Source organism: Xiphophorus hellerii, chromosome 19, assembly GCF_003331165.1.
Source record: "Xiphophorus hellerii strain 12219 chromosome 19, Xiphophorus_hellerii-4.1, whole genome shotgun sequence".
Classification (NCBI taxonomy): Eukaryota; Metazoa; Chordata; class Actinopteri; order Cyprinodontiformes; family Poeciliidae; genus Xiphophorus; species Xiphophorus hellerii.
In genome coordinates, this window is record NC_045690.1 from 19,556,932 (window position 1) to 19,569,880 (window position 12,949).

General features: G+C 39.3%; 1 protein-coding gene across 1 annotated transcript in view; it reads left to right on the top strand.

Moving 5' to 3' along the window:
- The first annotated feature begins 896 nt into the window (after positions 1–896).
- Positions 897–12,949, top strand: part of slc7a14a (solute carrier family 7 member 14a) — a 31,777-nt gene continuing 19,724 nt past the window's right edge. Inside the window, exon 1 of the mRNA XM_032547021.1 lies at positions 897–1,159. The gene's annotated coding sequence lies outside the window, so the exon portion shown is untranslated. The remainder of the gene's footprint in view (positions 1,160–12,949) is intronic.

A 12,949-nucleotide genomic window follows, 5' to 3' on the forward strand; every position in this document is an offset into this window, starting at 1 on the left:
TGTTACGACTTGAAACTCTAATTTCATTTATCGCAAAGCTATCTGATAGACCAGCAGCACAACGCAATGAATGATTGGGAAGTGAAGGAAAAGCGATGTGTGGCTTTCAAATTTTTTTCCTAGTAAACTAAAGAAATGTGGAATGTACTTTGCACATGCTTTTGCTGCAGATGTAATATGTAGAAAAAGGTTTATTGTTTTCATTGCAAAATGGCTCAAGTTTAGTTAGACTTTGTGGATTACATTTGTTAATATTGATATTGAATTCTTTTCACAAATTCTCAATTAGAATTAAGCTTGGACTTTTAACTCTGATAAGTTTGTAGATCTGTCAACACTCTTCATTTTCAGGTGATGAACCTGATGTGATGTGTAATGTGTCGAAAGCGTGGGGAAAATCCTTTGTAGCTTATTAAATTGGCCATAAAGCCAAAACAGACATGCAACATTTTATAAAGTGTGAGGAAAAAATACCTGCCTTTGCTGACATTATAGTGTCTTTATTCTAATACATTTTCTCATAATTAAACCTGAAAAATGTCTCTTTAACTCAAATATTTAGTACTTTAGTAATCCAATTGGGTGGTCTTTCAACTTTGGTCGTGTCATTTATAAATGTGTGTGACTTTAACCTGTTTTATAATAATAAATATTATTGAAAACTTACTGTATTATGCTGAATTAAAGTCATAACTTTGTTGGTGTAAAACTAACTTAGACTTTACTAGGTTAGCAAAGAAAAAAAAAAGCGGTGTTTCTAATCCTGCAGTTTAGGGAATCCTGGTCCAAATTATAACTGCTTTACTTGTGTTATTGCCGGATCTTCATAAAATCACGGGATGGGGAAGAGGGAGGGGTGGGGCCGAAACTACGACATCCTGTCTGGACAGGAAAACAAACCGGATGCGTGTTGCGCCGCGTCTGCCTTCACGCGGCGTCCTGAATGATTTAAACTGTTTTACATCATCGGCCTCACCCTCCCCACATCCCTCCCTCCCTCTCTCTCTCTCTCTCTCCCTCCTCCCCTCCTCCATCCTGCGCTGCCTCCCGCTGATGCGCCGCGCAAGCAGCCCGGAGATGCTGCTGCTGCTCCTGCTGCTGATGTTGGCGACCGACTGCAGCATCCGACATGGGCATCCTTTAATCCGGCCGCGGCACAGTGAGTGTTTTACCTCCACTTCTCTCCTGCACACCCTCACCCAGCGACGCTTTTCCTAAACTTAGCTGCTATCTCAACCATCATCTCCCCTTGTCGTCTCCCTACACGGCTGTTTTCCCATCTTCCTTTGTGCAGTTTTCCTTTTTTCCCTTTCTTTCTTTCTTTTCATAAGGAAGCAGCAAACAAAGGGGGTGGCGCATAAACTCGACAGAAACAGCGCGAGCCCTTACTGTTTAGCAGCAGGAAATTGTCCCTTCCCGTTACTACTACACCCCACCCAAAGTGATGTTTCTTTGCGGAAGAGAAAGGAGGAAAGAGTTGAGGGTGGGTGTCGCTTCTCCCAGCGGACTGTAGCTGCAGCAGGAAACTGTACTGCTTGTACAGCGAGATGCCCAACTAAAAAAAAAAAAAGGCTGACATAAATAATTAAAAACATTTTTGGTTCCAAGTGAGCATGTTGGGGTGAGTCGTGCAGTGGGGGAACGTGGAAAGTAGGACAGAAAATCTATCTATCTATCTCTCTGTCTGTCTGTCTGTAAGAAGGAAACATACTGTGCCTCTGGATGCCTGCGTGTGTTTATTTGAGGACAAGAGCACTCAGACACTGACAGCCTCAAGCAGTCAAACTAGGCTAATCCCTAATGACATGGACAGATCTCTCTCTTTCTCTCTACCGCCCCCCACCATCTCCCTCCATGTATCTCTGTTTTTTTTTTTTGTTTTGTTTTGTTTTGTTTTTTTTTTTAAATTTGCCATGAGGTCTTGTCTCCTTTTCCTCCCCTTCCTCTCCGTTCTTTGTTTTACTCAGTTGTGACGACGTGCTGTCCGTGGTGCTGAAAGCAGGCGTCAGCAGATGGCTCGGCGATACGTTGTAGCTAGACGGGCCTGTCACTGCTCAACAGGTGCCACAGACAAGAGGCGAGGATTTTGAAGATGGCGAAGAACAAGGTCGCGCTGGGAAATGTTTCGGTTGACATCGTGTGTTTTGCCTTTCGTTCTGGAAAAGGGCTCATTCTAGAGATCGATCAGGAATTCACCAGTTGATTGGGATAGTTTGATCAGGCGTGGCCAGTAAGTGGGCAACTGCAAAGTCAAAGTCACAACCTTTTTCCGACCAGGGAACAAAAAAGACAACATTTCCTGACGCTGACAGAACTCTGAGATTTAACTGAGCAACATTTGGATCTCAGGCCTTGTTCAAGCAAGCACCTTCAAACGATTCTCTCTTAAATAAGAGGCGCTCCCAAGCCTCTGACCGGTTACTTCAAAACTTTTAAAGGTCAACAAAACATGAACAATCAAAAGAAACAGACATGTGAGTTAAAAAAAATATTTCAAATCACCTCATCTGAGAGGTACCAATACCTTAGTGTCTACATTTAAGGACAATGAATAAGCAGTATTATGAATAAATAAACCGCTTACATACAGTTCTAGAAGTGCCTTTCCAAAACATAAATGTTAAGACTTAAGAAACATACAAAAGTAGCTGACTATATAGTTGTTTTTGAATCCAAGTTTGAAAAATAAAAATCAAATACGCTTCACATTAGTCAACCAAATTCTTAAGGTTGTTCTCTTGCATGGTTTAGTTTTTTTTTTGTAGTTTTCCAACACATACAGGCCCACATGTGCAAACGAGGCGACAAGAACAATCAGTACTACACAACAATGGTACCAGGGTGTGCTGACAGCAATACTCTTCGTTGTGGAAGTTGCTACTGAGGGCAGAAGGCTCGGAGTTAATCATTGTGTCAGTATCTTTAAGCTGTTTAAAATGAAGTATCAGATACATAAAATACTATTTATTTCCTCAGATATGTTCCTGAGATGTCTGTGATCACTTCCTCTGTGAGAGATTGCGAGAGAAAGAGAGACTTAAGGCAAATGAAATGAAGGTTGAAAGGTCTACAGCAAAACTATTTTATTTCGTTTTTTTAAACTCTCTTTGTGATGGCGAATGATGGATTGTGAGATGAGCTAATGTCCTGCATTCTCCAGGGATGTTAGTTGCACCGCTCATTAATGTAAGTAGCAAAATTGTTTCAAAATATCTAAAAAAAAAAACCCCAAAAAACTCAAATTTGTGCCTCTCTTGTTGAGAACATTACAGGCACCTGTAAACTTAAGAAATCAAAAGACACAGCGATTTCCTGTTTCAGCAAAACAAAAAGGATATGTCGCAGAAAGAAACGTAGAAATAGAAGAAACATTATGACCACTATGTTGACGTGATGAGGATGAATTTGCTGGAGCAATGGCAATGAGAGGCAGAAACAGATGATTACATAACCACCCAATTTAGCAACTGCAGTTTGTCTCCCTGAGTATCTCTCACATAAAGTCCCAGACAGCCTCCGAGACACGCAGGTCTTCACCAAGAAGACAGAATCACATGCAGGGCCGGAGGTGTATAATGGAGCCGCTGCTTTCTAAGAGACAGTTTCATGCCTGGTTTGTGTGTGTGCCACAGTGTTGACATGAGTGTTGCACTGCAGCATCTAGCAAAAGAACTGATACCAGATCCTTTATACATTTTGTCATGATAAAACCACAAACTTTAATTTGCTTTGTTGGGGTTTTATGACAGACCAACACCAGGAAATGGTACTGTGAAAACTAGATGATCGTGTTGTGGAGTGTGTAATGACAACTTTGCACTATCTAAATAAATAAAACAGAAAGAAAGAGTATGGGAAAACTTTCGACCTATGAAAACTTGGCTGCCCACTTATACTGGCAGACCGGATATTGAGAACACTTGTTATAGAAAAGCAGTCTAGATGCTCATGGTAAGACAGGAAGTGTCATGTTTCTTCGGCGTTTGGGTTTCGGTTTTCTTTTTGTGTTTTCGATCATATTTGTGTGGGTTATTAATGTTCCATTGGACTTGCTATATTCTGCCGTTTTTCTGTTTATTATTGTTCTTTAGGAGTTGCTGTATTAGGTCATTCTTTTATCCTTAATTTTTAGTTTGTTTTTGTATTTATCACTTAGATTACTGTCTGGCTTTTTTCCCTTTTTGTTTCTTGATCATTTGAGTCTTATTTTATCTTCTCTGTGTTAATTAGTCTCCTCCTTCAGTCTCCATGTTTTCTTGTTCCCACAGCTGTACCACCCTGATTCATTTAGCAGCTTCTCTGGTCACTTTATAACCCCGCCTCAGTATTTTAAGCTCAGGATTTTTGTTCATTGTTGAATTACTCTCTTATTTTTTCCCGACTGTCTGCATTTTGGCTCTGTAAAGCTAAATAAGACACAGGAAAATTCAGAAATCCACATCAGTCTTCAAACCTTTGAAAAATTAGCCACAACAGAACAACTTCCAAAGAAATTCCCACATGTAATCTGTATCAGATAAAACAAAAATAAAACTATAGATAAAATGCTTTGTGAATACTAACACAACACCAATCCCCAAACGTAAAACAGGGCAGTAGTGTTAACTCATTTTTTATTTCCCAGAGCTTATTAACATGCTCAAAACAAAGGAGAGAGCCTTTGCAGAGGATTGCTCTGTTTCACCATAAATGGCTCCACACATGAAGTGATCTGCAGTCTGCTCTGAGGAAACCTCCGACCTTCAGACTTTGCTAGTCGTTGAGCATCCGTCCCATAAATAAGAATGTGTTTATCAAATCAAACCAAGTAAAGCTGTAGAAGGCCAAGCCTTGAATTTACTGAAAGCATTTCAGACAGAAAATCTTTTTTTTCCTTTTTTTTATATATAAAAAAAGAAAGTCAGTCGTATTTATAGTAAAGCTGAAGATGGGGAAAAAAATGTGTCTGAAAATATTCTGCTATACCACTGGCTTGTATTTTTTTTTTCTATTAGAGTTTAGTGGATTTTAAAAAACAAAAAAACAACAACAACAAAAAAGACACAGTGGTGCAGTTGGTAGCACTGTTGCCTTGCAGCAAGAAGGTCCTGGGTTCGATCCTGGCTCTGGGTCTTTTTGCATTGAGTTTGCATGTTCTCCCTGTGCATGCGTGGGTTCTCTCCGGGTACTCCGGCTTCCTCCCACGGTCCAAAACCATGACTGTCAGGTTGATTGGTCTCTCTAAATTCTCCCTAGGTGTGAGTGTGCGTGTGCATGGTTGTGTGTCCTGTCTGTCTCTGTGTTGCCCTGCGACAGACTGGCGACCTGTACAGGGTGACCCCCGCCTCTCGCCTGGAACGTTAGCTGGAGATAGGCACCAGCACCTCCCAAACCCACTAGGGGCAAAGGTGTTAGAAAATAGATGGATGGAAGAGTCTAGTGGATTTTTTTTTTTTTAAAGAAATGGATTGTTGTTTTTATATAAGATACATAAAAACAAGTAAACAGTAGGAAAGAAAATTGGATGTGCCTGTTTGGAATCAGAAATCAGTTCAGTCAATCAGATCAGTTTACTATAGATCAGCCCTTTTAAATTGCCTTGTCTAACTGAATACGTGGCAGATGCTACAAAGACACATACGCACATAAACTCTTACTTATGAATGGCTGGCAGACGACCACTTCCTTTATTCCAATCAGATACTGGTTAGGACTGACGTCAGAGGACCTGCCTGCACATAAAGCGAGATACTCACATTGTGTTTTTGCCTGTTAAATGTCTATAAGTGCACACAATGAAGCCTCCTGTTACAGTGGGCTCTAAACACAGGACAAAAGCAAAAGAAAAAAACCCAGAAATTAAAAAAGAATCCAGGATTAAATCCAGTGGGTCTGATGGATCTGATAACTACCACAACATAGGAGTCTGACCTTTGTTGCAAATATATAGCTACTAATTACTCAAAGAACTGCATGGAATATTATGGTAACTCATTTTAATTTTTAACATGATAAAAAGTATATTTCTGCTAGAGGTTTGCTTTGGCCTTCAAACGTAATGTTATTTTAATGATTGTGCAGCTGCGTCTGCATATCATGCGAAGAACAATTCAGTCCAAACAGGAGCTTCCCTGATAATTAATAGTAATTGTGCTATTAAGTATAAATGTAAAAAAATACAAATAAAAAAACACAGATTTTATTATTTTACTTTTAAAGCTGTAAAAATTCATCAGAGATACTTACAACTTATTTTTAAAAAGATCGCAAGAAAGTGAAAGAGGGTGGAAGGACAGAGACAGACAAGCAGAAAGCCCTCTGCTGACAGCAGACTAAACACAGTAAGCAAGCCAGACAGCAAGACTTCATTTGCTGGAAAACCATATGTAAGATGATAAACAACCCACTGTCAGAGAAGAAGTGTGTAAAGATTTGCAATTGAAATAAGAAAGACACCATGATAAAGTGATGCTCTCTGACAGACTGCTCGTCAGTGACAGCGATGAGGTAACCAATGCTTCTGATTGAACAAAAGGGGATGAAAACTTGAAGAGAATATGCCTAATTTCCTTCATAAATTGTTGTCTTACGAATGAACGTTCCACAGTGAGATTTACACTTACGCAGTAAGTAGTGCTGTGTAGTCTTTAAGTGCTAAATGACCTTGGTGTTCATTTACCACTTGAGGGTAAATAGAGATGTCACCATTATGGCTGGTGAGCTTGGAGCTCCAGGGAGTGGCACTGTTGTTTCTATTTATCTTACAGTCAGGAGGCAGATTTACTTTGCTTTAAGCTTCAAGCTGCCACTGCGCTGCAATAAGGGAAGACAGACGAGGTTGTGGCGGCCCAAACTGTGATTAATCAGCTTTGGAGACAGAGCATTCATGCGGAGCAACTGGTCTGTTTTCTGGGATCACTGTCTATTGAAGTAGCCCTACTTATTTATTTCTTTTTTTCTTTTTTTTGATGGTCAACAAATTTAATGAGTTCTGAACTGTGGCCATCAGAGATAAAAAAGAGGATTAAACGTTTGATCTAATTAGCAATCTCAGTAATTAGCCGAATTACAAAGATGATTTGCTTGGCATAAAATATGAATGTGTGCATCACTGACAACAACCAGGAAAAGAAATTTTCAATATTCAATAGACTAAGCACTCGTAATTTGAACTGTTTTCTGCTCATCATCTGGTCATCTTTAGTGCTCTGATTAAATTTAGACTTTTATTTAAAATAAAAGTATACATTTCTTGTTTTTTTTTCATGCATTTTTGAGAAATCCTTGACGCGTGCTCTCACAACCACTGAGCTGAGCTTCCGCCTCACGGAGCATCCCTGCCCCATGCTGTTCCCACACAGCTCCTCTAGACTAGCGGCAGCAGCAGTTGGCGAACACCTGATGTAGTTGTGTGTCTGCTGAGCTCATCATACGCAGTCCAACGTTCCTGAGAATGGTTTTAAACGGCATACTTGAGACTCACTGTTGAGATGACATGCTGAAGGTGGAGTGTTGGAAAGACCAGGAGATTCTTAAAGAAACAGAGACCAATTTCAAGGCCCCGAACTGCAGTGTCACATTTTTTTAAAATTATGTTTGACATATAGAGCATTTTGATAACAACTGAAGGTGACATAGTTACTTGATTATGTTATATAATGGCACTGTGTGCCTGAAAAAAAAAAAACAACACTGCCCCTTTAGAAGATACCAAAACGAGAAGTATTGACCCATGTAACACTTCATTAACTAATCTTGAAATGCCAGAGTAGAGAGAATGAACAGTATTAATAATGAAGATTTACTAAAAATGAGCAAACTTTCTAAATTCACGCTTCAAAAACTAAAATCCAGTGCAAACTATTGTCTCCAGAAAATGCCTATTTAGTGAAAAGAATCCAACCAGCTGTTTTGTAACTATCGGAGGGGACAAGTTACAAATATACTCCTGCTTCATCTTTTTGGCACCACTTCACCACTGTGTGCTACTTCCTGTTGCAGTGCCACATAGTTCCAAGAAAACACACTGAAGTTTGAAGTTGAAGTGTAACAAAATATGAAATAAAAGGAGATTTATTCTTTGGCAAGAGCCTTTAAAATTTTAAAGGATACTTATTGTAGTAAGGCCAGTTTCCATCTTGTATACGCCGCTGAAAAATATATATCAGAAACGACAGCAAAACTGTGATGGATTCATGGATCCTTCCTTTGGCGATGCTTCATTTATTTCTCAGAGGGATCATATACCTCTTGCATCAGAAAGGCCCTCAGCCCGTCTGACAGCCCGCTAATAAAACGGATATGAACGTCAAAATTCTTATAGAAAAATTAGTCTCCAGCGAATTTCGACTGACTTGAACAGTCGGAGCGTGGCCGACGAACCAAACAATTGAATCACTCTGACAGCCTGCAATTTTCCTTTTTTTCTATGTCAGATTCATTTGGCGTGTCACACGGAGATACAGTGGTCAGCCTGCCAAGGCAGTGAATCAACCACACTGTAACAAATGTTGGTTCGGCTGAGGAAAAATAAATGGGGAACTCCACACTCCAGTGATCTAACAAGCCAATTGACAAATGTGGTAACAAATCTAGTTTGGTATGTTTCAGGAGGAAATTCCCCTTAAATACTTGCCTATGCATATCTGACTGCATATGACCTTTGTTAACCAAAAATTGTGATGTCAAAATGTTTTACTTTATGAAATGACAAATCTGTTCCATCTTTTTTTTTCTTTCAAAACAGTCTGCCTAAATGTAATTAAGTAAACGTGCATAATTCTATTATAGAGACTGATAGCCATGGGATAAAGACATTTGCACACAGATTGTAGGAAACTCTAAGCGCTCATAAATCTTGTTGAGTGTAAGCAACCGACATCCAGCTGTACATTAAGGCACATGAATTATGCACAGTAATAGTTTCTCATTTAAATAAGCTGCCGTTTTTTTTCCCTCTGTGTATTCATCTGTCCAAAGTTCAGTAGATCTGACATTATGCAATCATTGCAACTAACCTATTTCAGAAACCCTTACAGTAAATCTTTACCTTAAAAAATAAATCATATGTTTTTTGAAAGAGAAGGGGGACTTAAAGGATTAGTCAAACTTGAGGATTTGTAGTATACGCACAACAAGAAAGAGCTTTTCTTTTTCAATTCATGGTGTAAAATTATGGAGCAAGTTAAATGAGGAGTTAAAGCAAAGTCAAACTGTAATACAATTTAACAGGAAATATAAGGAGGTTATTTTCACAAAACAGAAATATGGGTGAGAGATAGCACAAATGTGAATATGTAAATTGAGGCTAACGCATATGAGTGTGTTTGTATCTATGTATGGATGCATATATTTAGACAAATGTGTGTTTGGTGAGTCCATGGCAAAGAAAAAGAAGATAAGATGGAAAATTAAAGCATGGTTTTTATTTATTTATTTAATCTAATAACGAGGGCCCATCTGAAAACATGGCATGAGTTTATGGGGTAGGAGTTCATACGTTTTTTATTTCTTTAAAGTCCTTTTCGAGCATATGAAGATTATTGTGGTACAAAAAATATGTGTCTTTGGCATTCCTTGTTCACGTCTGATATTTTATGCTGCTGTCATGTTTGAAATAAATAAATATTCACACCGATCTTCAGTCAGACTGAATCCTAATTAGCATATTTCATATTTCTTAACAAGACTCGTACCGTTTTGTCTGCATTCTGTGAGAATTGTGCCAGGGCTTTTAACAGGGGCCGGTTTGTCTTCCCCGATCCATTAAATGCAAAGCAGGTTTACAAGTTTGGTTTTGAGTGATTAGAAGAAGTCTGGCCTTTATTAGGTAAATGCAGCTCTCGCTCTAAACGTCAATGCGTTCAGAGCTCAATCCAGGAGAGACAGGCTTAGTCACTGCTGATGTGTCACAAGTAAGGATGTTCTGACGGCTCTCTTATGAAAAGAGCAGACACTGTAACACCAATGGAGATGATTATGACAAAAATTCAATTATCAATTTCCTCGTGAAAGCACCGCTGCTCTGTGTTTTGGTAAGGTATATAATTTTGTAATGACACTGTAGAAATAGATTGTGGACCATTCTGTTGCACACGAAAACGGCTTTCTGATGCACTGTGGAAAGGCTGTGATTTTTCAATTCTCTCTAATCACACATGCTCTGCGGTCAGTGGGATTGTACCTCTGACCGTTTCCCAGGCGCCCTCTTAAACTGGAAGCTGTAGCACCCAAACAAATTACAGTAAACAAGTGCAAAAATTTATGTTTTTTTCCCAATAGTTCAACATTGATTAATAAAAACACATTTTTCTCCACTCTGTGCTACTCTTCTTGCAAACAGACACAACTTGTACAAGACAGTACGGTCATTATTTTCACATACTTTTTGTTTAAAAGCAATGGTCCACATATTTTGTTTGTAATAGACAAGAAAAAGAAGTGACCTATCTAAAATTCCTTGCTGGCTGGATACGATTTGACCCATTTTGCATTTGTGATTTGTGCTTGCATCCTAATGCAGGGTAATGCATTAGGATTGGGATATTGCACAGTAATCATTTTGGTGTCCTTCATCAGTGTAACTCTGTGGCGTGGCAGAAGTTGTTGTTTTTTTTGTTGGGGGGGGGTTAAGGCTTCCTTCTCAGGCATGGTAGATCACAGATTTTTCTAGTTGAAGAAGGCAAATACATTACAAACATTTAGTAGAATTTAAGAATTTGCTCATAAATTTGCTAAAAATGTCCTCTGCCAAAATCTTGCTCTCCCAAACCCAACCTCCATCGACTTAATAATCACGAGAGCTTATCTGATAGCTTTAAGCCCACTTGGCGTCTTGCCTAGACTGAAGCGCTTCGGCCCTCGCAAAAACAAAACCTGGCTGACAGAAGGGGAAATGGCCTGTGGCAGAACACCAAAATCAGCAAAATTTCTCGTATTTCTGTGAATTTACTCATGTTTTGCCATCCTTTCACTGACCCGTGGGCACTGATTTCAAGTTGAGATAAGTTTACAGTGCCCTCCGAAAGTATTCAAACCAATCGTTTCCACAGCTTGTCATACTGCAACCGCAAACTTCATTGCATTTAATGGGTGAAGGGGATTCTGTGTGAGACCAAGACAAAGTAGTACTTCATGTAGAAGGAAATGAGGCATAATTTTCATAAAAGTGAACTGTTTGTTTCAATTAGCATTCTTTTTGGTAAAAGGAATTCTTAAAATGAACTACAAAGGCTGTTTGGTCACTTTTTGCATAGTGATGTACCTAATTATTTCCAGAAATAATTACTGTCTTTTAGGTTGAAGTTAATATTTCCGAATTTGCAGATACATTATGCTATTGCAAGCACAAATCTTGACGTGTTTCATTGGATTTTTTTTGTCACAGGGATGAAAATTGATACATGGATTAAGTCTTTATGAACAAAAATCTGAAAATGTTGGCAGGCATTTGTATCCTGCCTACTTTATTCTGATACCCCTAAATCAAATCCAGTTCAACCTGCTGCTTTCAGAAGACACCTAATTGTTAAACTGGCACGGCTTCTCAATTGGTTTTAGGTTTGGACTTTGACTAGGCCATTCTAACTAAACACTGATGTTCTCTAACAAACCTTAAAGATCTTCACATAACTAAGATTGAGTGGCATTTAGCTCCGCAGCTTATATGCTTCATTTTGTTACAACAATAAAAAAGCACTGAAGCACTGAAGGTTTTAACTCGGCTCTTTTGGAAATAATGTTTTGCAGACATTTTCTCTAAGTAGCCTTTATTAAAGTCTTTGCTGCAGTAGTGAACAGGTAGAAGACCTGCTGCCGTCCTCCTTTGTTCAGCTCTGTTTGGTTGGTGTGTGCTTGTTCAAATAATATACAATCAGCGCAGGGCAGGTGGTGGTGACTGTAAAAGAAGCTGGGAGGGCAGAAGGTGGGGTTGAAAGATGAACATGTAAAAGGTGCTGTAAAAACTGAGCAGCTTTGTTTTGAGATATGACAGCCTGGAAGGTGTCCGCCGTGCTCGTGCCATACTCATTTATTAACTTTTGTCTGTGTTTTGGTGAAGGTGATTGGATTCGTGGACAGCAGTCAGTGTTTCAGATTAAAGCTACTAAAGTCTGTGGAGCGTCTCGCTGTGTTACGCACCATCTTATTGACAATACCGATATAGTTCCCAATATCACACACACACACACAAATCTGTTTACTATGTTTTTCACTGTGTTGATGGCGATCAGGTGCAATAAAACCCCTGTCTTGACCTGACCAGCTCAGAAATGTTAAACAATGACTGAGCCTTCAGTGTTGGCAGCAGATTGGTTGCATTGCAGGGTGGAGCCTTGGCACAGCCACCAGATGCTCCATCAAACTGGGATCTGGGTTTGCAGGCCAGTGCCTTGCTGACTCTGTGCCGCATTTATCAGGATCCTTCAGACTGGGGCTTTTTGCACTGTGTTCAGGGTGTGCCACTGCAAAGGTGGGCGAGACGCCAGTCTACAACAATGTTTAGGTGGGTGTTTCTGTCACAGGCTGCCCAGCGGGGAGCTGCATTATAACCCGATCTCTGTCATCCTATTGTTTTGTGGTTTAGTGAGAGAAAAATTTATTGGCGTTGGGTTTTTGTTTTTAAGATTGATAGATGGCATACAGTTAGATTTTTACTGTTCTGTATTTTATGAGAGTGAATATGTATTTGCTTTTAGCGACTGGCAACTACTTGGACACTAGAGAACAGCGTTTTATAAAGCATTTGAGTACCTTGTCTGATGATGTGTTAAATAAATCAAATAGTAAGGGAGTGAGGCGATTTTAGAAAATCTGATTAGTGTTAGTTTTGATTCTTCCTGACATTTAGTGACCTAAAGTATGTGATTTCTAAATCTCGTGGTGCTTATTTGACAAACCACTACTAAAACGAAATAGACCCTTAAATCTGATTGGTTAACTGGAAGCTGGAGTACATGTGGAGAACAAGCAA